Raw genomic sequence first — 25,366 nt, 5'->3', positions numbered from 1 at the left:
TGACTTCATCCCATGTAGTGAACCCTCTAATGCCTAAGCCATTATAGATTGCTTCATGGTTAAGCCCATGGATGAATCTATCCATGGGAAGCAATTCATTATTCGAATAGTGTTCATGTGGAATGCAATGCGAGTTCAAATGCTTGAGATGGCTAATTAAATATCTAACTAACTCCTCTTCTTCCCTCTTGGATTTGTGTAGCTATGAAGCTACACCCCATAAGACTCCTTCACAAAAAAATTACTTTAAGAACAATCTCCTAAGAGTGGTGAAATTCAAGCGTTTCTCGATCCTGAGAGTTATATACCAATCTCTAGTCTTACCTTCTAGTATTAGACTAAAGGTGTTGGTCTTGGAAACCTCATTTTGTTCTCCTAGAGCCTCACACACTTGATCAAATACTTCTAAATGTCTCCTAGGATCACCATCTCTAGGTAAATTTATGAGTTAGCTTGGCTATTTGGACAGACTTTCCATGGCTCGATCGACCGCCATCTTTAACAAACAGGTGCTTTACTTTCCACTATCACTCTTCCTAGGGCTTATGCAAAAGCAACTGGGTCTGTGGGTAGAGTTGGTGCTAGCATAATAGGAGAAATGATAGGAGGAGGTGGAGATGCAACACATGGCCCTACATGAGAATGCGTTGGTCTAAAACCTATTGAGGATAGGTGTACAACATAAGGTATGTGTCCTACGGGCACCGCAATGGGTGCTTTAGTCATGTGGGCAGCATTAGGTGCAGCGAGCGCCTCACCACCAGCAGGAGTCAGTAGCACACTTTAGGGAATGGATGTTTCATGGGTGCACTAGAATGAGATGTGACCGCTCAATGGTAATACTAGATATGCCATAGGCGGGCTCCATGTGTGAAGTGGTATTGACTACCATGGTAATCGTGGGCATGCGGCTTAAAGGAAATTCCGAGTCAGTCATCATAGGTGCCATAGTTAGTGGTATGATTCTTGCCACCACTGGATGAGGCAGTGTACTAGTATTGTCTTGGGTAGGGAGGAAAGCTCTAGGATCTAAGAAGGTGAAGCTCATGCTAGAATGCTCTTGAGTCCTTATAGCATGGACTTGTGGGTTAGAAGATGTGGGTTGGTCCATGGTAAGTGATACTACAAAAGTAGGATCTGCTAGGTTCACAGGAGATGTTACTATTTCACTCATTCTGGGCATTCTTGCTTTGGATGTCCTGACTTGCACCATTGGTCTTTGGATTCTTTCATGTTAGAATCATAAATACCCTCCAATCATCTATTGTGGCCTGAGATATTGATTGGAAAATCCCTTCCCAAACAACTAGCACCGTAAGCTTCTCCTATGGAGAAATTTACAAGAGTCTCTCTTGATGCGTCATACTCCCAATAATTTGTGAGAAGATGTTGATCTATAATTTGCAAGTTTAGCTCTTTCCCCAAGGTAGATGCAATGTTATAGCTTGTGTCAAGACTGTTAGGCATTACTTGCGCAGTCCTGGTGGCTTAGGACTCATTTTCGGTGTACTAGGCTATTTGGGTTGCTAATCGTTGTTGTGCCAAGTCTCTTCTTCCTTTGCTCTAATTCATGCACTTCTTCTATACAGAGCAAAGGAAAGAAGACAAAGAAAACGAACACAATACCTTGCAACGTAGAAGGCAGTAGGTTCTGACCCAGTGTGGCAGGTTATGTACTTTATTCAAAACATTCGCCAGAGTGGGAGGCCTGAAAATTTGAAAGTCCGCGGAGTATTGAAATTTTCACCTGCCGTGGTTTCCCCTCTCCGGTGATACACGTCAGCAGCAAAATCTTGCCCCCCCAAGCAAGTAGAATGTGGCCTAAAATGCTTCAAAACACCAATAGGCCAAAGGGCATGCTATCGGATTTGATGGTGTGAAATGTGAAATGCAATGACCCTTGACATGCTTATGAGTCATATGGCAAGGAACTGCAGGGAAAGAGAAGCAATGAAAAATTGTAAATACTGTTGGATTTATTAAAAGATTTTTGCACATGCAAAAATGGAACATTCTCAATTTCTTCCATTCCAGGGTACTTGTAACAATTTAATGATCAGATTATAAATTTTACTTCTCTGTTTTTTTGGTCTCATATTGAAGATTGGAATGTGTACTACTGCTTGGATACTAAGTTTGTCAAATTTCATTGAGCAATGCATAAGTTATGGGTCGGGCAAGTTACCTATATACAAAAAATGCCCTGAATCTCACCAAAAATGGCTACACCGACCCAAGCATGCATTAACCCTATACTTACCTGTATTGTTTTTATGAGTAATATCTATATGCACATCAAATGTAAAAATAAATAAAATAAAATTGCATGAATATACCTACACTCTTGGATCACTTCATGATGGCTTTTTATTGTAAACAATAACTGTACTTAAACAAGCAATAAATGCTAATGAAAATATATCTACACCAAATACCAAATTTTTCCAAAAGAATATTTAAAAATAAACCTCCACCCTTGGATGGCTTTTGATGATTGACCCTAAGAGCTTTGATAGAACAATTTCCCCCATTCCTCGCATAAGGCAAGACCAGAAAGACACACAAGCTGGTTGGCATTTAGATAATACCTAGACACTGGGCAGTGAGGCCTTGGGTTGTCCGATATTTGAAAACTAGAGTCCAAGCTAGTATTGTATCCATGGTAGTTTCATGTTCATTTGTTTTATTCTGTAAACTCCAACTGCATAAGAAGCTAGGTTTTGTGTATGTGGCATTTTCATTTCGCGCGGCTTCCTATTCGGTTGTTTTGTTGTATTCAGCAAATTGCAGCTACATAAAAAGGTGTAGTATGCAAGTAGATTTGAAACTCACATGAACCAAATGCATACCACCTGGAGATTATCCAAATGGCAACCACCACCCAGTGCATGTGAACAGGCCCTTAGAGATAGATGATTTGGTTTCGAAGTTTGTGCGTGTGTGTGTGTGGGGGGGGGGGTGGTTTTGATTTATAAATGGTTTTTGATGAGACCTTTCAGATGAGACCTTTCAAAAATTTTACAGGCTACTATATACTATATAGGTTTAAAGCGACTGGCAAGTTCAGGAGGACAGTAAATGAAACGGGTGCAGCGCCGCTGAAAGGTCGGTACTACTAGTTCATTGTGTCCTCATTGGGCCATCGTCGGTGAGGATGCGATGAATCCTAACTTGTTTATTGGGTAAAATATCAAGCCTCCACGTGGGTTTTGAACAGGAGAGGCTGCCGCCGCTGCACTGTTCGAAACGACAGTTGCTTTGGGTATCGTGTATAGTACACGAGATTCCCTGTTGGCCTGCTGGACAACTTGTTAGGTTTCTTCGATGCTCGCCCTCAGCCGACACTTCTTCTATAAGCTCTTCCATAGCTCCGTTTGCTTCAACGCGCAGCCTCGCAGACTGCATGAGCATTGTTAACCCTAAACCCGTCATCATGTTACTGTCATGGTAAAAGCTGGACTCCATAACCATTGCAGCTTGCAGCCTCCTTTCAATTCTAAGCTCATCTACAGCATTTCGGCAGTGTTAATGGCCGACCCAAGCTTTTCCTTCTGTCTCTTCCTTGCTCTCACCATCATGTTACTGGCGTCGCCATGGTTCCTGCCTACCCTGGCCCCTCCTCCCTTCATCATCCTGCTGTTGCCCGTGGGCCTCTTGGTTCTTCTCATAGTGGTGGCGCCATTTATTGGGAGGTAACACATCCATATGTATGTTTCACTACTGCACGGGACCATGTCCTTACACAGTTTTCAATGTAGCTGACATGAAGTCTCCCCTAATCCATCCAGATTTTACTAAACATGGGCTTCTACGCCCGTCTTTCAGATCATACTGAGCGTAGAGCTGCCTGCGTCTTACATCTTTCATCTTATCTAATCGATTGGGCTCATCAGCACTTCATAAAAGATCAAAATTGTAAGTCAATTCTCACAAAAAGCTACAATGGTGTCTGTTGAATGATCGAGTATATACCGCCTTTGCCTTGCCAGCATTTGCTTAAGTTTCCATCCTTGGTTAAGCTTGGTGCAGATCTATGTAGCTATGGCTCTTCTCTTCTTGAGGATGGATCCAGCAGTGATGCGTTTAGTTAAGAAGTGATTTAAGCACGGCTTGCATACTTGTTTGGTGAGAATTTGAAGCCTAGTCTATATACATGGCTTCCATACTTGTTTGGTGCCTAGTGGATGCATTTATGCACTTCTATATACATGGCTTCCATATTGGTTTGAATATGGAGCTTGGTAAGATTCATGTGTAATCATTGTGTTAATTCCCTTGGTGGCTTGAGTTTAATCTTTTTGAAGTGTTCTTAGCACTCATTCTCATGTCATTTTTATTTGAAAGAAAACCGATTGGCACTTGTCTCCATGAAAACATTTGGAAAGCTATCTCCACCTCCACTAAATGTTTCCACAACCGAAACTTCATCTCTTGACCACATATATGCATCATTGTTTGCACTATAGGATCATTGGACATGACAAAAAAAATCCATGTAAATAAGTTGCAAAATGTCTTGGAAGTGTGTTTAATGCAAAGATATATATGAGAAGTCTAACACAACTAGTACTATTGGTATCTAGGACATGGTTCTCTAAACTTCTATTAGCTCCATCAAGAATATCATAATAAAGCAGCTAAAATACCAAGAAAAATCACATGCAGATGTGTCACAGCACAATCTTCAAGTTCATTTTTTGGCATTGCATTTTAGGGCCAATGTATGCCTTAGCTATACTCATAAGCAACACATTTTAGGGCCAATATGTGCTCGGGATATAAGCCCATAAGAAAATTATATGTATCACCTATGCAATGATTTGCTCCAATTGTTAGGAATTATTTACATATGCCACATGCCGTACACATTCACATTAGCTCAAGATGTTAGCATACATTCTCACAACGAACTACTAGGCATACCATTGGATCAAGCTTTTTATATCGATGTAGGTCTATTTTTAATAATAAAACACCTACTCATAAAGTTCTATGTGCATGTCTCTCTATCTCCTTTATTCACCATGGCTTGCATCCTTAACCTCCTAAGGCCTTTTGGGCATCCTCACATGCGACCACTATAGAGCCAACCCTAGGGACTTGTGGGTAATTTCTAATAAAAATCCTTCGTTTTAACACATCCTTCCCTTGTTTGATGGGTTCCATGTTAGCTATGCTATTTTTCCTCATCCCATGATATCAATTATGGAAAAAGGCTGTAAATTACAACAATCTCAAAGCAAATTAAGTACATTTTTTAGGCAGAGTAACCACTACAATAAGGTAGGATCCTACACTTGGGAAAAAAATCATATCAATCCTTATAGCATCATCAACCAATGTCACACTCGACACGCCACAAGAATGTGTCGTAATAAATGACATAATATGCATTACATAACTATAACACATACTAAGATATCTATTGTGATGTTCTGTATAAAATCGTTCCATAATTGTGGCCCTCATAACATCTTAGTAAATGACGTGATATGTGTTACAACTATAAAACATATTAAGATATCTTTTGTGATGTTATGTATAAAATTATTCCATAATTGTGGCCCTCATAGTGTTGACTATTACGATAGCATTGACAAGCTGTAGCTATAGAAGTCTTCTTTTCTTTACTTGCCTCGCCAGATAGTTGGTCTTTGTCTGATCATCTCCATGGAAATGGCAAGATGCAGCTCGTCCCCTACCCTACAAGCTGCACGATTTGGTGTGGCATTGTCTTCTTTAGCCTGGTAAGTTGTCTTCTTTGCTTTGCTCACCTGACGAGCTTGGTGGTCTCTATCTGATCGCTTTGCTTTGCTAGCCTCACTAGCTTGGTGGTCTCTATCTTCTTTTCTTTGCTCGCCTCTTAAGCTAGATGATCTCTATCTGATCGACTCCATGGCAATGGCAATATGCAGCTCTTCATGGCTTGCAAGAGAACCACACAAAGGCGGCGAGATAGGAACGCTGAAAAGCTTGGTCAAGGCACAAGGAGCAGATTGTAGGACGAGGAAAGAAATAGCACGGACGAGGAAACAAGCTCAAAGCAGCAATGCAATACACTTTTGCAACGTATGCGGAGGGAGAAACAATGAGAAGACATAAGACTCCTTGCGGAGCAGAAGTAGGAAGCGGCGATTGTAGATGGACGCAGTCGAACATTGCCACATCGGAGCGAAGAGCACGAGCTGTGGCCAATCGATTGGTGGGAGAATTCACGGCAACAACATCAGGCCATTCAGATGAGTACAAGTCTCGTGTCATTAGAAGCTTTACCTTGCACCCTAAAATTCATAGAGTGACAACCCTGCCAACACTTGAGGAGATGCATGCACAAGATCATAGTCACATGAAAATGCGTTTCTGGAGTGAGAAACCCCGAAACCCCAAAACTCAAGAAACGTTTTAGAAACTCCTAATTTTTTTGGTTTCTAAAAAAAAAAAGTTTCTCAAAATGTTAAAAGTTTCTATTGTTTGGAACTTTAGCAATGCAAAATTATATAAAATAAAAAACAAAACCTTGGCGTTTCTTAGCCGAAGGCCGAAACGTTTTGCCCCGAAACCCCAAAAACCCTTGGCGTTTCTTAGCCGAAGGCCAAAACGTTTTGCCCCGAAACCCCAAAAACCCTGAAACGTCAAAAACCGCGAGACACTGCTTTCTAACTTGAGAGATGGCCTACAGAAAATGAAAGGGGTGCACAACTTAGATCAACTAACAGCAAAGAGAGCGACATTAGCTATGCTGGTATACCCTGAAACAAAGAAGAAATAGCTTGGACGTACAACATCGAAGATGAAACACAGAAAATGTTTTTATGGCATTCATCTCGTACAAATGAAACATCGTGTGATTAGTGCGATACCAACAACTGCACTGGTGATTACTTATCCACCAATACTACCACTGTGCTGGTTATCATGCACAACCAACCAATGTGCTGGTACCATGGTCATATCGTGTGATTTGTATGTCGATACCAACAACCACCGTGCTGGTGATAACTTATCCAATACTACCACCGTGCTGGTTAAACCACTTCACTAGTGACCACTTATCCTTTACTATCACCGTGCTGGTTAAGATCCCTAAAAAGAGAGACCAACTACTTCCTAGTACTACCACCGTGCTGGTTGCGGTCCTAAATTAGTTAATTAAATTAAATATCACCGCTGGTGACTACCACTATCCTATATGAAATATCGTGTGATTTGTCTGTCAATACCAACCACTGCGCTGGTGATAACTTATCCAATACTACCACCGTGCTGGTTAAACCACCGCGCTGGTGACCACTTATCCTATACTACCACCGTGCTGGTTAAGATTCCTAAAAAGAGAGACCAACCACTTCCTAGTACTACCACCACGCTGGTTGCAGTCCTAAATCAGCTTAATTAAATTAAATATCACCGCGCTGGTGACTACCACTGTCCTAAATTAAATATGATGTGATTTGTCTGTCATCGATACCAACCACCGTGTTGGTGATAACTTATCCAATACTACCACCGTGCTGGTTAAACCACCGCGCTGGTGACCACTTATCCTGTACTACCACTATGCTATGGTTAAGATCCCTAAAAAGAGAGACCAACCACTTCTTCACACAAACATATATATTATGTGCATGTGTAAGAGAGAGAATATACATACACACACACGTATATATATTATTTATGTATGTGTATCTATAGGTATGTAAGCATGTATATATAAATAGATTTATATGTATATCGACACACGCACATGTATGTTCATGCATACACACACACACACATAACACGCAGACACAAGCACATGATACATACACACACATACAAACACACATACACACACTCGCACACATGGACACACATGCAACATAGAGAGAGATGCACACTTGCACACATACTCAACACACGTGTATACATGCACACAAGCACATAAATACACTCACATACACACAAGTACATGTGCACACACATGGACATGCACACACTCACACACACACATATGCACCTACACGTGCACACACATAGATGTACACACCAGTATATTCATATGCTCACACACACATACATGCATACACTCGCTATGGATACACATATATAAAAACATACATACCATGTACACACACACACAACAAATACACACTAACACATACACACAATCAAGACACTTGCACAACACATGCACGCGTTGTCGTGACGTGGGCGGTATCGCTGGGCAAGTGCGAGACTTCTGGCTGTGAGAGTAGCTTCAAATCCCAGCAAGGAAACAAAACATATAACTCTTCAAGGGGGTTATGACATCTCAATTTTGGTCGACATGTACATGTGCCAATTCACTTCAAAGCAACCCCAAATTTAGCTTGATGAATGCATATACATTATGAGTCAAGAGCACGACCCGCTTCAAGCATAGATCTCCTGACCCTTTATCCAAGTGCCTCATACATAACACATGTAGGCATAGCACAATCTTCAAAATATTTCCATATACATGTGACCATTCACATCACATGTTTCACATAATGTCAACATCACCATTTCAAGATGACTCTTGATCTCATGAAAACCTGCTTTTAGATTCCAACAACTCACAAAGCAAAAGATGGCATATGGCATATATACATCATCACATGATTTCCAAAACCCAAGAAAACAAATAACATTATGAGATTAAGACCTCTGCAAGCGTTTCTCTGTGCAGCAGCCCACATACTCGTGTTCTCTCTGTCGCCAGCCTTCCTCACTTGTCGAAAGCCCAAGGCGGCTTCCACCAGTTGCTTGCCCTTTGTCAGCTGCACCCACCTTCACAGGCTCCCTCTGCCTTTAAAGCTACTGCAGTGCCTTCTTTTGTGGCGAACTTGTCCTCTCCTCTTAGCTCTGCACACTGGTCCGCCTCTTGCCTGCATGCATCTCTCCAAAACCAGAGAGCCACACCCTCTCAACTGCTACCCTGAGGCCGTCACAAGCTGCCTCCCTCTGTGATACAGTCGATGCGGCTCCCCTCTACAGCCGGCCACACTCTAGTCATTGCAAACCCGTCACCTTTAGTTACCAACTCCAGCGGCGTCCTCCAGCACAACCCAACTCACCCGTGCCTTCGCTTCACTAGTGCTTCACACTGGTCAGAGAGCCCATGTGTCTGCGCTCCAGGCTCCAAAGACGGCTGCAACCCACGAAACCAACATCAGTCACCAACTCTGAGGTGGCCACTCTCTGGTATCTCACCACGCCTCTGCTCTGCGCTTGTAGACGACCACCACCACCTCTTTGCTCCTCTCCCCCCAGTATTACCAGCCCCTGCTTCTCGTACCCCAGGCCGCCACGCATCACCCGCACTCTCCATGCTTTCGCCACCTTCCAAAACTCCTTCACTGGCGGCTACTTGGCAACCAAACAAGCAACCATGTGGCCTTTCACATTGGCAGGGGCCACGTTTATATGTATTATTTTTTTATTTTATTTAAAGCCCAATGTGATGGCCACCATCACTCTTTCCACACCAATGCTCAAGGCAACACCGACCCCTTTAGTCTTTCTTGTGCCTCCATCAAGATCAAAAACTGCAACTAATCCCTCTTTCTTGTCAGCCCCATAAGAAAGTGATGCTGCTTTTGGTTCATTGATAATTCGTGCTACCTCAAGGTTTACCATAAGCATAAAAACTCCATGATTCACACCACATTTATGTACAGAGGCTTCAAGACCTGGCTCAGCCTCAGCTCGTCTTATTGAACCTCATTTACAATATGAACATATGTACATAGGCATCATAAAATGACTCAAGTCATGGCACTTAATCCCATGCATCTAGATTTATATTTAATGGCCTGACATGCATGGTTTCACACCATAGATGTGCCATGGCACGACATCCGCCCCCTCTAAACCTGCACATCCTCGGGTATGTGCCAAGTCATCATTAAGATCCACATATATCTGGATGTCATCTTCATCTTCTACATTACCAGGAAGATCATCCTCTTCCTCTTCAACCATATCCATGCTATCACTATCAAGCCTCTCATCTTGAGTCCCCTGTGAATCAAAAGGATCACTGTCATACCTTCTTTTAAACATCTTGATCCTTTTGCTTGCTACAAGATTCTTTATCTCTGTTCCATCAAGCTCACACAAGGTATACGTGGAATTTCCATGCACATGCTTGACAATGTAAGGGCCAAACCATCTTTTTGCAAACTTCCTTTGCATAGTGAACTGGTTGTCAAGACTACTATCATACATTAGGACCCAATCACCTTCTTCAATGGGTTTTGGCCGGAGTCTGTGTCTTCTATCAAATCTTTCTTTATTTTTCAACCTTGCATCTTTCAAACGAGCTTTAGCAAGCTCTATATCTTCAGGCCTTCTCTCCAACTGCCTCATTCGCAATGCAAGGAGGTCTTCCCTGTTCAATTCTTCCAACCAGGGTAATACATTCTGTAACGCCTCCGCTATGGCTGCGTCTTCCTTAAGCCGCCATAGCCTAGGCGTGGAGAAGAAGAGAGGGTGGAAGTCGGTTCACCTCCCAACCATATAATGACGAGTTAGGGTTTCTCGTTGGGTTTTATACCAAAACCCTAGCCTGTGTCCACACCTCCTAGCCCGGCCGCCCATCTTACTTAAGAGCCGTGCTAACTTAGATGTGTACACACATCGACCAAACCCTAACGCCCATTAACCCCTGAACCCCGCTAGCACTAATAATACTCTCGAGACTCCGAAAGCTATTAACTTATGCTAGGGTTCGACTTCCGTAGGACCATAGTCCTGACACATTCCAAGTTGGGACTACTTCTTCAACTGGCATTACCAGCTTCGAACCATACATTAATTCTGCAGGCATGTATCTTGTCACTGAGCTATGAGTTGTACGGTCAGCCCATAAAGCATATGGTAGCAGCCTTGGCCACTCCCGCATTCTTCCTCTGCATGCCTTAGCCAAAGCTTTAATGATTGGAGGATGTCCTCGCTCGCTTTTACCATTTCCCTCAGGGTTGTAAGCACATGTTAGGGCCAATTTGATGCCAATTCTAGAAAAGAATTCCCTTGCTTCTTCAGCATCTAGCTCACCCCTGTCAGGTGTTATTTTCCCAACACAACCATACCGGCAAATCACATCTTCCAAGAGAAATTTGCATACTGTTTCCGTGCTCTTTGTTCTAAGATCACGCCCTTCCACCTGATTTGTCAGGTCTTCTCTTGCAAGTACTACGTACCGCATCTGCCAGATTCCCAAGGGCATTGTAACTAGATCCACTACCCATTTGTAGTGCATGGCAGGTGGGTAGGTTGGTTGTAGGCCATCACGATGTCGCACATTCGAGTACATTTGACATACCATGCATGTTTCCACATATTGGGATACATCCTTGTACATTCCTTTCCACCAATATCTTTCCTTTATTTTGGTGAAGGTGGCCCACACACTTCGATGTCCAGCCCAGAGACTCTCATGGAATTCTTTCATGAGCTTCCCTTGAGTCTCTTTATCACATATAACTCTCTGTGGCATAGCATTCCTCTGCTTAGGATGCTTCCACAGGTACCCATTCTTTAGAAAATACCCATATGCCTTTCTGCGGATCCTCTTGAATTCTAAGTCAGACCAATTTTCCTGCCTTGTCAAGGTACTCAAGTATTGGCCAATAAGCAACCAATCTCCTTCATACATTTCCTCAGTAAAAGACTCAAGTGCATTTGATAAGCAAGCATGGTCCCCTTTTGCATGTGCAATAGTATAGAACTTTGTGCCTACATCATCAATGTCACTAATCATCCCTTCTTCATCTTCATACCTGGCTCTTGATAGCATATCTGCCTGGGTTGTCCTTCCCTGCAATATGCTTAAACTCAGGATTTAGTGACTTGATATAGGCAATCCACCTGAGCATAGCGATATCTGGAGTGATAGCTTGCAATCATCCCAAGGAGTGGCAAGCAGTCAGTTTCCACAAGCGCGGATGCTCCAATAAGATATTCTTTTTCACATTTTAGAGCAGTGACTACTCCCAATAACTCCCTCTTGATTTGCAGATAATTTCGCTGGCGAATGCTCAGTACCTTTGCTCCAAACCTGATTACATACCTGTGATCATCCTCATCATCTTGCCCTACTGCCCATCCTATCCCAGTAGGACTAGTATCAACTGTTACAATCACAGACCTGCCACACTCATAATGTACCTTCCTTAGAGTAGGTGATGATTGGAGCAGACATTTCAGCTTCGGCATAGCTTTAATATGTGCAGCACTCCATAAAAATCTCTGATTTTTCCTCAAAAGTTGGTAGAGAGGATCTGCTACATGTGCATAATGTGGGATCCATATAACATAAAAGACACATGCACCAAGAAATCTCCTCACCTCTGTAACATTAATGCATATCTCTTTCATTCTTTGTATCACATCTATCTTGGCTGGACAAGGTCTGCGCCCATTAGTACTACAAAGATGCCCCACGATTAGTACTTCACCAACCCCAAACACTGATTTCAATCCAGACAAAGTAAGATTCACCTCTTCAAGCCTGGATAGAATTTTATCACAATCTTTTATATGATTTGCCACAAACTTGCAGCACCCTTTTGAATCCAAATCCCCATATTTATCTTTTTCATCACAGCCTTTTATGGGCACATCATCCAGAAAAGGCATAGTTATTTGTGGTATAAAGTCTCGTAAGACTTTATTCATTCCATTCATCATATGCGCCACTGAGTTGGTGGCTCCCTGTGGTAAGGTGCACATCCTTACCAAACCCAAAGGAGTTTTCATTGTGGTCATGTCCCTACTTTGTATATCCAGCTGGAACTGATTATATCCCGAATACAGATCACCCATAGAGTATATAGCTTTCCCTGCAAATGCTTCTGCAAACTCGTCCACAATCGGACCTGCTCCCACATTCCTGATTGTGACCTTGTTTACAGGTTGCATGTCTTGAATGAAGTGCAATGCTCCATTTTTCTTTGGCACGGTAAACCATCTGTTGGAGTATGGAGCGCATGATGGCTCCAAAATTCCCATCCTGATCTTTTCTTTTAGTAATTCCATCAGCTTTGGCAAGAGAGCTTTTGGTACTGGAATTGGCCGCAGGTTCCAGGGCACATGTGGAACAGTGAAGATCACCATTGGCGCTATTACGCTTGGATCAACACAGCCTATCTCATGCAGCTGAAAAGCAAAGGCCTTCCCATGTTTTACAAGCATCTCCTCAAAGCATTCCTTTTCAACTGGTAACAGGAAATCCTTATCACCGATCTTCAGCTCTTTTAGGGTTTCCTGTGTAAACTTATGCCCAATTTTCTTCGGATCTCTGAGATTTAGTTGCATAGAGGCTTCATCTATCTTCTCCTTGCTTTCTGGTGGGGCAGGGGCAAGGCAACTGGTTTCACCTTCTTTGCAACCGTTTTATACTTTGTATCAACACGAGCATCCATCTCATAATACATGTTTTTACATTCCATTCCCTCAAATTCTCGGATTATATCATACATCCCCACAGATGACACAATTACCATCTCATTTCCACCCTGTAAGCATGCACTTTCCATGGCAGAAAGCTCATCCATAGTATCCAAAAATGACACCTCGTCAAGCACACCTGAAATAAACTCATTTTTCTCCAAAAGACCACACTGCTCAAGACTTTTTTGTACATTTTGTACATATCGACGTATACCACACTTCAAATCCTTGCTTTTTACAAAGACTATTGACCCATAGCTAGAGAATCTCTGAAAGTTTGCTGAAAAGTTATTTACATTGATTGAGTCCTGCAAGAACTCATTGCCCCTTGTACCATTGCGATCCCGCTTTACAATGGCACCTAGCCAAAATCCCTCATCTCCCTGTAGTTCATGAATTCTCTGTTTATCTTTGGGAGTGACTGTTCTCGAAGAGACTCGCGGTTCCTTTCATGGTTGATGCAAACTGTCAAGAACTGAACAGCTTTCTTGCCATCTTTGCTCCTTATTCTTGCATACGCCGAGCCATCGTCCAAGACTTTTGTCTCCATCCTCACAGCTGTAATATAGGGTTGCCCAAGGATAAGGGGATACGATGACATCTCCTGGACAAAGAAGTTCTGGTCATCTTTCACATCCCCTATAGTTACCCTTACATTTGGACAGGCTACATAGAGCTCTCCAGATGAGTTATTAGCCGCCTTAATCATCCACCCATGATCTACATCCATTGGCCACTTACATTTGTTGTAGAGGTTTTTAGCCATAAGATTTATTTCAGACCCATGATCGATTAAGGCAACATACGGCTCTTCCAAGTCTCCTATCTTGACAAGGGTTTCAGTGGTGGCCCTTGCCCAATGATTCCTGGAGTAATGACTTTTTGCAAGAACTTCTTTTTCATCACCCTCATCCACAAAGCGCACTTGTCGTGCCCCTCCAGTAGAGTGATTGCATTCCACCACATTCTCTCTCTCTTCCTTTTGCTGTACCTATACTCCATGAGTCTTGGAAGTGCTTATATCCCCCTGTGATGGAATAGATTCAATTATGGACTGCCTTTTCCTTCGTATAATATCAATTATCTCATCATGGAATTCTTTCTTTGCAATCCCCAAGACTTTCCCTAGTGTAAATTCCACCCTACTGTTTAGAATCCTCTCTTCTAGCACCTTTTTGAGGTCCGTTGTTGCAGCTTCAATATCGGATTGGAGCTTGTAGAGCGGACTTTTCCCTTTACCCTTCTCCTTCTCATGCTTCATCTTTGCTGGCGCTTCTTCCATTGATATTTCCTGTGGAGGCACATGTGATGGCCCAGGGTCCTTCTTTCCACTACCACGGGTGGAGGCTGCTTCATCTTTGCTGGTGCTTCTTCCATTGATACTTCCTGTGGAGGCTGGTTTTGCGGCGGAGGCACATGTGATGGCCCAGGGTCCTTCTTTCCACTACCACGGGTGACCCTTTTTGATGGCCCTCCTTCCTCATTTTCCCTCTTACGCTTTTCCTCAACCTGTGCCTCATTATTCTGGCATTTTGCAATATAGGCATGAACAAATAGAGAATCCACAGGTTCTTCCCAGTCAGTCTCAAGACGTATACAGTCTCTTGCCTCATGCAAAGCCTGCTTAGACACCTTCTTTGATGCAATTAGCTCCATTGTTGATGGCCAAAAATCTTCATTCTCATAGTCTTCATCCTTCTCAGATTCCTGCCTTGATGACTGGCCTTTAACCCATAGGTTGCTGTCTCAACCATAGAGATGGCATGGCTGGTAGCCATATCTTCAACCAACTTTTTCATCCCTCCTTTCCCAAAGTTTGTGCTTAACGGAAGACCAGTCTCTGTAAGGTGGATTTTTCCATCTTTGAAAAATACAAGTTGGTTTTTGAGGGCTTCTTTATAGCTGGCACAGTCTTTTTTCGCATGTTCTGGGTCATCACACCATATACATCTGAATGTAAACCCTTCCTTCCTTTGAGGCTTTTGCATAGAAGCCTGCCCTAATGGGTTTTGTAACCCACTCCAAGAAAGTTTGCTTGGTCACCCGCTCAGAATCCTCCATGAAATAATCATCCTTCAAAGCAAGCTTGAACTCCTCCCAATTTCTGCCACCATGTGCTGCCTCTAATCCTCTTATGCGCTCTCTTATTTCAGGGACACATACGAGCTCAAAGCTTCGAACCATATCCTCCTTAGTCACCCTGTTTAGCTCCATTTCCTTTGTGTAATTGCGCAGGTACTTTGTGATGTCTTTACCATCAAATTGATCCACCTTCTTCACGATTGACTGCAGTGCTTTAGTCGTGGAAATTTGCCCCCTCTCAGCCGCTTGCTGCTGTTGCATATACATAGTAAATATCTGAAACATTTGCATAACCCCAGGGTCAAAACAAACCCCCTCTCCCTCAGGATTCTCAGCCATAGCTTGCACTGTGTATTTCACCACTAACTCTCACCCCAGCAGTCTCACGTCGGGTTCACCAAAGCTGTCGTGACATGGGCGGTATCGCTGGGCAAGTGCGAGACTTCTGGCTGTGAGAGTAGCTTCAAATCCCAGCAAGGAAACAAAACATATAACTCTTCAAGGGGGTTATGACATCTCAATTTTGGTCGACATGTACATGTGCCAATTCACTTCAAAGCAACCCCAAATTCAGCTTGATGAATGCATATACGTTACGAGTCAAGAGCATGACCCGCTTCAAGCATAGATCTCCTGACCCTTTATCCAAGTGCCTCATACATAACACATGTAGGCATAGCACAATCTTCAAAAGATTTCCATATACATGTGACCATTCACATCACATGTTTCACATAATGTCAACATCACCATTTCAAGATGACTCTTGATCTCATGAAAACCTGCTTTTAGATTCCAACAACTCACAAAGCAAAAGATGGCATATGGCATATATACATCATCACATGATTTCCAAAACCCAAGAAAACAAATAACATTATGAGATTAAGACCTCTGCAAGCGTTTCTCTGTGCAGCAGCCCACATACTCGTGTTCTCTCTGTCGCCAGCCTTCCTCACTTGTCGAAAGCCCAAGGCGGCTTCCACCAGTTGCTTGCCCTTTGTCAGCTGCACCCACCTTCATAGGCTCCCTCTGCCTTTGAAGCTACTGCAGCGCCTTCTTTTGTGGCGAACTTGTCCTCTCCTCTTAGCTCTGCACACTGGTCCGCCTCTTGCCTGCATGCATCTCTCCAAAACCAGAGAGCCACACCCTCTCAACTGCTACCCTGAGGCCGTCACAAGCCGCCTCCCTTTGTGATACAGTCGACGCGGCTCCCCTCTACAGCCGGCCACACTCCAGTCGTTGCAAACCCATCATCTTCAGTTACCAGCTCCAACGGCGTCCTCCAGCACAACCCAACTCACCCGTGCCTTCGCTTCACTAGTGCTTCACGCTGGTCAGAGAGGCCATGTGTCTGCGCTCCAGGCTCCAAAGACGGCTGCAACCCACGAAACCAGCATCAGTCACCAACTCTGAGGCGGCCACTCTCTAGTATCTCACCACGCCTCTGCTCTGCGCTTGTAGACGACCACCACCTCTCTGCTCCTCTCCCCGCAGTATTACCAGCCCCCGCTTCTCGTACCCCAGGCCGCCACGCATCACCCGCACTCTCCATGCTTTCACCACCTTCTAGAACTCCTTCGCTGGCGGCTACTCGGCAAACAAACAAGCAACCATGTGGCCTTTCACATTGGCGGCCACGTTTATATGTATTATTTTTTTATTTTATTTAAAGCCCAATGTGATGGCCACCATCACTCTTTCCACACCAATGCTCAAGGCAACACCGGCCCCTTTAGTCTTTCTTGTGCCTCCATCAAGATCAAAAACTGCAACTAATCCCTCTTTCTTGTCAGCCCCATAAGAAAGTGATGCTGCTTTTGGTTCATTGATAATTCGTGCTACCTCAAGGTTTACCATAAGCATAAAAACTCCATGATTCACACCACATTTATGTACAGAGGCTTCGAGACCTGGCTCAGCCTCAGCTCGTCTTATTGAACCTCATTTATAATATGAACATATGTACATAGGCATCATAAAATGACTCAAGTCATGGCACTTAATCCCATGCATCTAGATTTATATTTAATGGCCTCACATGCATGGTTTCACACCATAGACGTGCCATGGCACGACAGCGTGAAGACATTACACAATCACACATACGTGTGTATGTGCACACATAATCACATACATATGTACGCAAAAGAGAAGACAAAAGACATTGTATATAAGATACACTTATTTAAGAGACACACCTCATCATGCATCCCCACATGTGAAAATTTAATATTAATTAAATTTAATATTAATTAAAAATATGTGTATATGTGTTTATTTATTTTATAAATGCACATGTATATATAGGTATACGTCTCTAAATATAATAAAACATAATATTATAGATAATATATATTTACATGTGGGTGTGTATGTGTGTGTGTGTGTGCGTGTGTGTGTGTTTGAGAGAGAGAGAGAGAGAGAGAGAGAGAGAGAGTGCACGTGTGCATGAGAAAGAAGTGTGTTTGTGTGTGTGCATGAATGTATGTGTGTGTGTGTGTGTGTGTGTGTGTGTGAGAGAGAGAGAGAGAGAGAGAGAGAGAGAGTTTCTATATGTGGGAGAGTGACATATAGAAAATATTCCTAAAAAAAGTACTACATCTATACAAATCATGCACTGATGATGATCATAAACCTGTGTCACTGTGTACCCCAATGTAGGGTGTCACATGGATCCTGCACTTGGATGCCAGATAGACATATCTGAACAAGAAAGTGCATGACCTAGAGTGGAAAATTGGTCCCATATGAGCCTAGTTCGGGATGAATTAGCCAGGGTTCCATTCTATGCGTCGGGGATTAGGTGTGCATTGTCTTACATATGAAGCAATGCTAGTCGATACTGTGAGTATCCCTCTGGAACGATGTCAGATGATATATGTATCTGGCTTGCAACTAGATGTCGGAATTCTATAGTGCATGTAGGTTTGCATGTAGAAAAAGGGCCATCCCATAGGACTACCCTAGAGAAGAGACTAAGGCTCTTGCAGCAGCAGTGGGCATGGGGCAACTGAGAACCACCCCAAGGGGCCATGAAGGCCCTTAGCTGTGCCCACCAACCCTTTCATGGGATGGGCAGAACCACCCCAAGGGGCCATGAAGGCCCTTAGCTGTCGCCTAGCCCTAGGGGCCTTGGCCAAGCGGGCCCAGGGCACTGCCCCGGGAAGTCCCACACTGTTTGTGCATGGATACCTGGTAGCCTAGACACTCCCTTGTTCATGCGCAAGGTTGTCCAATGTGAAAAGATGGCAAAAAGGTGCATTAAATGCACTTTAACCTGGTCGTGATGAATATTCAACTTTTAATGCTATTTAAACTAGTCATAAGCATTTGTGCTGTTGGCCAACTTTAGGATGCGGCCCACGAGGGCTAGAGAAGATTATAGAAATCCTAGCCATGAATTTAGTCCATTATCTCATTTTTCACAAGGGATTGACGGACAAGCAAGGAGATAGCTCCAATCAAGGTGAACATTGCAAGTCAAGATTGAGTCTTTATTTTTTGATTTGCATCATTCTAATAATGTAAATACACCATTCGTGGTGGGGGCCCTAGAGACGGTATTTGGGACCCAATATTGTGTCCTCTTCTCCCTCTCCCTCCCTCTCTCTCTCTCTCTCTCTCTCTCTATATATATATATATATTTCCACACATGTGCTTCATTTTTGTGTGTTATTATCATCATGAAAGATTGTTGAATTCATTCTTACATTGAAGTTACCGATTCGACCATGAAGCTTCCGTATGTTACATAAGTTGCACATGACATTTGCTTATGGAAGTAGTTATGTGTCGGAAGCATGCACAAAGTACACAGCTTGGACTAAGGATTTATGGATTCACAAAATTTATCCTCAGAATATGGAGTTGGCTTTATGTGGTATGTTTAGCACTTAAAGTGTTGGTCTATTATTGTTTCACGATCCCTACTTGGTACTATTAACACATATGTTATCCGCTCAGTCTTTCAAACAAGGTTGCATATTATTACCGTGAATTATCTCTTTGGTCCATGAGTAAAATTGCACACTCGTGCAGAACACACTTGTGGCGCTCCAGTCGACCTTAAACTCTCGCTTGAGCTATGCAATGACAAACTTCTTATTGACCTCATCTTGGTCCCTACATTTAAATGAAAATTCTATGTTTATTAATGAGTTCAATTACAATTTACAACCATCTCATATTATAATCAAAGATCTCTTACACCTATAGCTTGTGGCATATAGAGGTCCACAAGGTCTCGAAGCCACGATGGAAAACCTTGCCTCTCTCTTAGTCCGCAATGTGTCCCTGCTCATCACAATGGAGCCCTCTACATCCTCGTCCCCTATTCAGGATCGTGGAACCAATGGTGGTGGGATTTGTTGCTCGAGCGGATATGTGACACTCCGTTCATCACTCCTATAAGGAAATTAAAATAAATAGTTATTAGACGTCGAAATTAAAACAAATAGTTATTGGACATTGAAATAACTAGTATAACATACAAAACATACTTCATACCTGTGTCAACGACGCCTCAGTTGAGGGTCTTGAGTGACATTACCAGGCCCTTGTGTACCTCTCCTCTGTGTCCTACTACACAGTTGACCAAATATAAGTATTCTGGAAATTTTTAAACTAATGATAGCTCAAAAGAGGTAAAATATAGAAATAATATATACTCATCTAGCTGTATGGTGCCACATCCTACTCTTGCTCCTGATTCTCTGGCGCCATGTCTAGCTTCGGATCCTGATCCTCCAAGACTAGCTCCATCTCTTGACCCTGACCGTCGTCCTCTTCTTGATCCTTCTCATCATGAACCTCCTGCTCTGGATCCTCCTCCTCCTCCAATGGATCTAAAGGTGCCCTTGCCAAGGACTATGGGTCACAAGGAGCAAGAGAGCTGAGTAAGGGTAGCCTCTGGCTTATCAATGCTAAACATGTTGAGATGCCAAGCTCAACATGAGCTGACACTCACAAGGCACCTACAGACCGTTCAACACTTACATCACTGGCCGGTTTGGTAGCTAGCATCGACATATCTTCACCAAAGATTCTATAGCTGGACTACACTGACTAGTCCACACCTACTCACTCTACTTTAGCGTGTTCACATTATGGACTGCTTGTATATACTCTAGTGTTAGTCACTTAATCTCCTTTATAGACCTCTTTTGTTTTAACGAAGACGAATAATTTTCAGTCTCTCACCTTATGTGTTCTCTTCTAGGATTTGTGAGAGTGTGTGTGTGCTTGTAAGAGCTCAAGCTCTCTTATCCCCTTCATCTTTTCATGGTATCAGATCCTGGTTCATGATAAGGAGCTGATAAGCAAGCAAGAGAAGCACATGAAGCAGTACGAGGTTAAGAGCTTCATCTACTCTTCCCCCTTTGTGTTGGCTACTACACCCTTATCGAGAGCTCTTCGGGAGGAGAGGCATCGGCAAATGAACTCTGATTGAGAGGATTTCTTTGTGGGAGCTAATATTTAGAATAACTATGATGTTCTTCAGTTTTTTAGGCCGAAAACATGTTTTGGGTGCATCTGGATCTTCGTTTTTTAGTTTGCAGGCATTCACGGGCACTGCAGGTAGGTTTCAATTCTCTACAGAATTCTTTTTTTGGTATTGCAAGAAGGGCAATTGGTTGCGCAGACACTATGTGTAATGTAAAGAAGTCTTACAAGTTCTATTGGGTGTATGTCTACAAGTTAAGGTAATTGGTTGTGATAGTTTGGGTGCAGCATAGTACCACTACAAAGAATACAACAATTTATATAGGTCAAACAAGAATGATCTTTTTGGTGAGTTTGTGTTGTAGACAAGATATCAAATGATGGAATTAACCATATTGTTGCAAAGAAGCTTGACATGAACAACTTCCATGGTTGGAGGTTTAGATTGATAAATTTTTTAATGGAAAAAGGCTATTGGGAATACATTGAAGGTGAAGATGAGGAGGCACCAGAGATACCAGAGATTAATCCAGCTATTGCAGATGTAAAAGAATACAAGGATTGGAATCAAGGATGGTAAGGTGAAGCACCTTGTAGATGTACTTCATGTTTTGAACATTACAAAGAATCTGGTTTTTGTTGGCCAGATGATTGAGTAGGGTTTGTAGGTGCAGTTTGACCATGATTGTTGTTATGTAGAAGACTTTAAAGATAAGTGCAGGCTGGTTACAAAAGGGAACATAATGGTTACATTGAATGTAAATATGCCTGAAGTGAGTGGTGCAATGTTTGCAAATACTTCAGGAGTTGTTGCAAATATAGACATTTAGTATAAGAGAATTCGGCATGTAAATGTGCAAAGAATGAAGTCTATGCAGACTAAAGAAATTGTGACAGGGCTACCTAAGTTCAAGGTTGAAGGTATGCAAAATGTACCTGAAGCATGCCAATTTGGAAAGAAAATGAAGCATGTATTTCCACATGACAGAAATGTGAGCAGGAATGTACTAGATTTTGTGCATTCAAATGTATGGGGTCCTGCTGCGAAGACTATATCTGTGGGTGGGTGGCTTTAGGTATTATGTAGCATTCATTGATGACCACACGAGGAATTTGTGGGTGTATTTCATGAAGGAGAAAAATGAAGTTTTCACTCATTTTCAGAATTTTAGAGTGATGGTGATTGAAAAGCAGACAAGAAATCATGTGAAGTGCCTAAGGTCAGACGAAGGGGGAGAATACTTCTCCAATGAGTTCTTTGATTTCTTGCCGAAAGAATGGCATTTAGAGATAGTGTACATGTAGATACACTCTACATAAAAATGGATTTACTGAGAGTAGAAAAATAGGCACATTATAGAGATAGCATGAGCATTGACGACAGAGAAGAAGAACATGTTGTATAGCTATTGGGCTAAGGCTATGTCTAAAATAGTTTATATCATGAACATGACTCCCGCTGCATCCATACATGTTGTAACGCTAGAGGAGAATTTTACTGGCAAGAAAACTGATTTGTCTCACTTGAAAATTTTGGATGTATTGCATATGTGCATGTGCCAGATGAGTTACATACTAAGTTGGATCTAAAGGCAGATGAGTTGCATACTAAGCTGGATCTAAAGGCAGAAAAATGTGTGTTTATTGGGTATTCCCTTGAGCAAAAGGGATATAGATGTTATAATCTTGCTACACGTGAATTTGGGTAAGCAAGGATGTTGTATTTTATGAGATGAGTAGCTGGTATGATGCTGAAAAAGATGTTGGGGCTGACATAAGTGGAAATGTGGTTGCACAGAATGCAAGTCAGCAGTCATAGTCATTGAGTGGACTAGGAGTCCTCATACAACAGTTTTGTTCATAGACCATGGAGTGGCACGCTGCGTCATAATACCAGTCTTGGAAATGTAGTTAGTACATCACATAAAGGAAAAGCGAAAGTGGTTGAGCCCCTTGGTGTGCCTGCTCTATTTCTACAAAGCATTCTCTTGTTTATGAAGAGTCTAGTGGCTAAGAGATGAGCCTTGATGAGGAGTTGGATTCCAGCAATGAGAACAACTGGTGTAAAGAAATCTTTGAAATCCATGAATGCAAGGTTACAAAGATCTCGAAGAGTCAAAAACCCTGTGCAGACATGCTTACATGTGCACGGTATAGAGCCCACATGTTTTGATGAGACTATTGGTAATGTGTATTGGGAGAAAGCTATGGAGATGAGGAGATGGATGAATTGTATGGAAAAGAGACTTAGGATTTGGTTCCATTGCCTAAAGGCAAGAAAGATAATGGATGTAAGTGGGTATATAAGTTGAAACATAATAGTGATGGTAGCATAAGCAGGTACAGGGCTATATTGGTAGCCAAATAATATGTGCAGACACATGGGATTGATTATGAGGAGACGTTTGCCTGGGTTGCCAAGATGGCAACTGTGAGAGCTGTGATTGTGGTTGCTAAAGCTAAAGGCTGGTTTTACATCACATGGATGTAAAAAATGCATTCTTGCATGGTGACTTACAAGAAGTGTATATGAATCAGTCACCTTTTGAGGATACAAGTCACCTAGAGTATGTATGTAAGCTTTGTGGCCTTGTATGGGTTGAAGCAAGCTCCACGAGCATGGCATGTCAAGATTGCTGAGTATCTTATCGCTATTGGTTTTCATATAGCAAATGCAGATCACTCTTTGTATGTGTGTAAGAGTGATAAGGGTATTGTGATTGTCACCATCTATGTAGATGATCTTATTTTTGGGGATAACAACTTGGAAGAAATTGAGCATGTAAAAAGTCTTCTTATAAAAGGAAGTTTGACATGAAGGATTTGGGATATCTGCGCTACTTTTTGGGCATTAAGATCATTCACACACCTTATGGTATTTGGCTGTCATAGAGACAGTATGTATTGTACATGTTGTCCAAGTATGGGATGGCTGGTTGTGCCAATCTCGGTGCCATTAGATCAAAATGGCAAGCTCAGTGTGCGGATGCAGGTTATGTTCTAGAGGACCCCACTATGCACATGAAGATTGTGGGGAGTTTGATCTATGTCACGATCAGCAGGCCAGATTTGAGTTACACTATTAGCTTAGAGAGCCAATTTATGCAAGTTTTGCATAAACCACATCTTGACAGTGTGCAACACACACTTTGGTATTTGAGGGCCATTGTTGATTATGCATTGTTTTATGCAGCAAGTGTACCATTGGAGCTATATGGGTACACAAATGCAGAATGGGCACGTAGCATCTCAGAGAGAAGATCTACCACTGGATTTATTTTTTCATTGGGGAGTGTTGCTCTGTGACATGGAGCACCAAGAAGTAGCCCATAATTGCCTTGTCGAGTACAGAGGAGCTACAGTGGCAGCGTGTGAGGTAACTTGGTTATGCAAGATACTTGTGTTGATTTGGGGTTGCATGTGGAGAGAAAGGTTGTCATATATTGTGACAATCTTAGTAGTATATAGTTGGCTAGGAACCTAGTTTTCCATGCATGATGAAACACATTGAGCTAAACTACCACTTTATCAGGGAGAGAGCCTTGGTAGGTGACATCGACTTGGCCTACTTTAGCACACATGATCAGATTGCTGACATCTTCACGAAGGCCTTGGGAGCTGAGAAGCTCCGCTGATTTTGAGATATGCTTGGAGTTCATGAGATATGCTTGGAGTTCATGAGATAGAGTTGAGCTTGAGGGGGAGTGTTGAGATGCCAAGCACAACATGAGCTAACACTCATAAGGTGCCTACATGACCGTTCGACATTTACATCACTTGCAGGTTTGGTAGCTGGCACCGACATATCTTCACCAGAGATTCTACATCTAGACTACACTGACTAGTCCACACCTACCCACTCCACTTTAGTGTGTTCACATTATGCACTGCTTATATATACTCTAATATGTGTGTTAGTCACTTTATCTCCTTTGTTGACCTCTTTTGTTGAAGCAGAAGAAGAACAATTTTCAGCCTCTCACCTTGTATGTTCTCTTATAGCGTTTGTGAGAGTGTGTGTGTGCTTGCAAGAGCTCAATCTCTCTTCTCCCCTGTATCTTTTCACAACAAACAATACTCTCCCATGTCCTCCTCTATCTCCTCTCTCTACTCAAACCCAGACTACGCAATACTCTCTTGATGGCTATCAAGAGACCTAACTTCCCGGAGTCCACCATGGATGTCTATACACATGCAAGAAGGAGATTGTATCTGAACCTATAAGCATACACTCACAATCCACTAGTACATATATGCAAGATAATAGATGCATACAACCACCATCATCACATTCTAAGTAAAACATAACATACTCAAATACAACTCCAAATGCCACCAACGCAGCAACAACAATAACGTAATGTATCTCTAAATGCCACCATC

General features: G+C 42.5%; 1 long non-coding RNA gene across 3 annotated transcripts; it reads left to right on the top strand.

The window, feature by feature from the left end:
• Positions 1-3,258: 3,258 nt before the first annotated feature.
• On the top strand, positions 3,259-4,322 carry LOC147617039 (uncharacterized). Of its 3 annotated transcripts, none has more exons than XR_015262326.1 (3): positions 3,259-3,692; positions 3,826-3,915; positions 4,030-4,322. It is a non-coding gene; the product is annotated as an uncharacterized LOC147617039 (long non-coding RNA). The 3 variants fall into 3 exon arrangements; XR_015262324.1 differs by having other exon boundaries at positions 3,789-3,915; XR_015262325.1 differs by having other exon boundaries at positions 3,826-4,322.
• The last annotated feature ends 21,044 nt before the right edge of the window (positions 4,323-25,366 follow it).

Source organism: Cibotium barometz, chromosome 37, assembly GCF_041138505.1.
Source record: "Cibotium barometz isolate CiBa-2024 chromosome 37, ASM4113850v1, whole genome shotgun sequence".
Lineage (NCBI taxonomy): Eukaryota > Viridiplantae > Streptophyta > Polypodiopsida > Cyatheales > Cibotiaceae > Cibotium > Cibotium barometz.
Note: the sequence above shows the minus strand (reverse complement) of the source record. Positions and strands in the feature narration are given on the sequence as shown.